The following is a 3,971-nucleotide window of genomic DNA, read 5'->3' as shown; positions in this document are numbered from 1 at the left end:
CAGCATGGAGGTGGAGATGCTCCCACCGATATTATGCAGCAAGTTGGCTAATGGAAAATTTTGACTTCCTGACAATCAATCTCTAAATCAGTAAGGGTTCCAATCCCACTTGAAACGTACAAAAAGAAAAGCAGATTAACAAGATAGAAAGTAAAACATGAAAATGGTATGGTATAATGATGTGCTAATCTCACTTGCTGAAATTGTGTGGTGATTGTTGGCCATGGAGAGTAAAGGATAAAAAAAATAAACTCAGAACAAAACTGAAAAAGAAGCTCCCCAGGATGATATTCATGGGAAAAAATCTGTTCTGACCAATTTAGGTCATCATGATTTTTTCGTGTTCATTTTTGTCATATCAAAATTCCCAGAGCCCCAGTTTTCAGAATTAGGTACAACCGCCCCAATAATACAAAGAAGAAAACTGAAGATTGTGAAGCAGGAAGAACAAAAAGGTTACTAAACGAAAAGTGAGCTGTTTTTTAACACCTTTCTGCTAACCCAGACTCCTGGTTTTATTTAAGAAGCCCACTGCCTTTGAAAATACACAGGGTCTTTTCAATAGCAAAAGATCAAATGATGTTAGTCAGGCAGTGGGGTCTAATCCTTTAATGCAGCTGTCTCTTTACATTATAAACATTCCAGCTATATAAGCTGGAACGATTTTTATCTTAGCTTGACTTTCCTTCCTCGTCTTCCTCTCGCCCCCTCCCCCTTGCCTTTCCCTACTTCTCTGTATCTCTCTGTCTCTAAATCTTAACTTTGCCATGGCACAGAATATGCTTTCTTCTACCTGGTTTCTAACCCCCGTCAGGGAACTATCCCTGTGCCTTAGAACGAAGGAAGACAAGGAGGTGGGGGAATTAAGTATACCCACCGCTCCTTCTCTCCTCCATGTTCCCCATGCTTTTGGTTGGTCACTGCAGACTGTGTTCTCTTGGAAAGACCACATCTACAAGGCAGGACACAAAGCTCAGGCTTCTCCCTGTTCATCACCTCTGTTTCAGCTGTTGGTCTGGCCTGATGCATTCAGTTCCACCTTGCATGGATGTGGATGCCTTTACAGCTGCTATCGACAGCTTTCTTTGAGCCAATCTTTTCTTCCAGAATACAATAATCATAGTTGGAATTCTGTGGCACATTTAGCTGGAAGAAATTATTATGGTGGGAAGAAAGAAACACGACAGTTTTCTTCAGATATTTGATCTGACATCCTGTTGATGGAGAACTGGACTTCTTTAGGCATATAGAACGATCAGAGCAGTGATTCTTAAATGGGTGTGGTAGTAAGTAGAGTCACTTAGGGACCTCTTCTGGTTCCAGTCCCTTTCTCTGCTGAGATGCTGGGGATTATGAGCCTGGAGGGAGACTCACTTGACAGGAAAGCGTCTGCACACCAGCTTCGGCAGGAGTTGACCCTGTAGACCACCACTGTTGTCCACAGGAGTACGACCTATTTCTTAGGAGTATTAGGATGGAAAAAATTGAGATCCATCAGATTGGACTATAAATCCCACAAGATCAGCTAAACTATATATTTATTTTCTCATCGTTTTACTCCTAAGGCTTAACAGGGTCTGACACGAGGAAGATGCTCCAAAATGCTCTTTGAAGTATTGTTTTGTTTTAGGAATTAAAAAAAAATAACTTCAGGGACCCTGGGTGGCTCAATCGATTAAACGTCTGCCTTTGGCTCAGGTCATGATCCCAGGGTCGTGGGATCGAGTCCCACATCAGGCTACTTGCTCAGCGGGGAGCTTGTTTCTCCCTCTCCTCTCCGCTTGTGCTCTCTCTCCTTATCTCTCTCTCTCTCTCTGATAAATAAATAAAATCTTTTAAAAAAATAACTTCAGGGGCGCCTGGGTGGCGCAATCGTTAAGCGTCTGCCTTCGGCTCAGGGCGTGATCCCAGGGTTCTGGGATTGAGCCCCACATCAGGCTCCTCTGCTAGGAGCCTGCTTCTTCCTCTCCCACTCCCCCTGCTTGTGTTCCCTCTCTGGCTGGCTGTCTCTGTCAAATAAATAAAATCTTTAAAAAAAAAAATAACTTCAGGTAAGCAAATTTCATTTTAATATAAGTAAAATGATCTCATAAGAAGCACTGTCTTTGGTGGGCCATCCTGAGAGATAGTGAGTTCTCCATCTTTGGAGGAATTCAAGCATAAACAGGGATACTGGTACATAAGCTAGATAGTTGACCAGACCTGGGAGACTAACAGAGTGGCAAGCCAACTTGGCTCCAAGGCCAAGGAAAAATTCCAACCCTTATTTCATGACCACAAAGAGATTCATTACTTGAAAGATATAAAAAGATGCATCCTGTAAGATCATCAGTTCAAACCACGGGACCAAATCTGTGTGCCTTGTTTTCTGGGAGTTCTGTGTTACATTTGAACCACCATTTATTAAATCCTAAGCTTTTAACTTCTATTTACAGTACTCCAGATTTTTTTTTTTTAACTAAGAATACCATTTGTACCTTTGAATGTCTCCAAGACTTTGGTCCTCCCTAGAGCACTGTATGAATGCTGGCTGACACCTAGAAGCCCACAGCTGTGGCTCACGGGTCCTAACACCCAATCGCTTCTACCTGCAGAATCAAAAGCCTGGCCAGCCTCACCTCGTGGTCACACTAACTCAGAGCCCAACTTTTTCACGTGAGCTTAAGGCTGGCCCCCAAGAGAATACAAACATTTCTGGAAACATTGGAAGTTTTTTAAGATTTCTCTCTCTTCCTCCACTCTCACCCTGCTTCTTCCCCTTTTTCTTCTTTTAACGCTGAGTGACGTTTGCCGTCCAAGGGAATGTGGGGCCTTGATCATCACTCTTTGGATATGCATGCATTCCGTATTCATTTATACGGAACATCTGCCGCGCATTAGGGGGAAGTCTTCAAGTGGCGAGCCTCCTGCGCCCCCCCCCCCCCCCCAGCGGCCTGCGGCGGTGATCGTCGGGGGAAGAGCGCCACCCCTCACCAGGAACCAGCTTGGCCGCTCGGGGAGCCCGCGTCCGAGGAACCTTCAAGCGGAGGGACGCTGTGTGTTCGTAGCATTCTCCTTTTGCACAGCGTTCCATTACTTTTTCTACCGACAATGGCGAAGTACCTGGCGCTGTACGTCCATCCTGCCTGTTTCCGTGGAAGCACGCGGGCGGTGGGTGCTCTGAAAATAAAGCCTGAGTTTTCTGTGTCAATAGGTCTTTTCACCACCTAGGAATTCACGTTTAAAGAAGGGTAACGGGTGCCCGCTTCGCCGGCAGCACGTATACCAACATCGGAACGATCCAGAGACGATTAGCATCGCCCCCGTACAAGGATGACAGGCAGATTCGTGAAGCATGCCGTATTTTTATGAAGTGCCTGGAATTTTTTGATTAAAAGAATATATTCTCTGGGTTCTGCTATGGTCCAGACAGTGTTAACTTCTTTTTTCTATTGTGGGTTTTGATTCCCGCCTCCCCTCCCGAAACTGATTTTATTTTATGTACCCAAGTCTTAAGTTTCTCAATAAAGAAGAAAAATCCATAAAAAGATAAATGTAAATAATAAAGAGTAATGGAAAATTCGTAATCTACTTCTCAGTCTGAACCATTCTTAAAAATTCTGGATCTTCTGCTAAATAAAACAAACCTCCAAATGTTACTCCGATTAAGAATATTCCTTAGCATTATAGGGATCTTAGAGGTCTTCTGGTCCTTAGAGATCCTGCTGTTAGGAGCCAGGGCCCAGAGTGGAACAGTGACTATGTCGTCGTATACTTCGTCTGTTCACTCCACACCCATTGACGACTATCCTCCGGCCCTCTGCTTTGGGCCACTCTCCCCCCCCGCTTGGGTTCACAGAACTTTGCAGCTTGAAGGGTCCTGGAAAGATTGGGACTGTATAAACACTAACTGTGTTCTCTCAGGCTGTATCTGAACAGAGCTCTTATCTTTATGCCTCTATTGTGCTCTATTTGTGTTAATGAAGTACAAA

General features: G+C 44.2%; 1 non-coding gene across 1 annotated transcript; it reads left to right on the top strand.

Annotated features, from left to right (window-relative positions):
* Positions 1-3,237: 3,237 nt before the first annotated feature.
* Positions 3,238-3,347, top strand: LOC123797644 (U6 spliceosomal RNA). Its single transcript, XR_006781005.1, has one exon. It is a non-coding gene; the product is annotated as a U6 spliceosomal RNA (small nuclear RNA).
* The last annotated feature ends 624 nt before the right edge of the window (positions 3,348-3,971 follow it).

Source organism: Ursus americanus, chromosome 11 (genome assembly GCF_024610735.1).
Source record: "Ursus americanus isolate L20-20 chromosome 11, mUrsAme1.1.p, whole genome shotgun sequence".
NCBI classification, from domain to species: domain Eukaryota; kingdom Metazoa; phylum Chordata; class Mammalia; order Carnivora; family Ursidae; genus Ursus; species Ursus americanus.
This window is presented reverse-complemented; position numbering and strand designations above follow the sequence as displayed.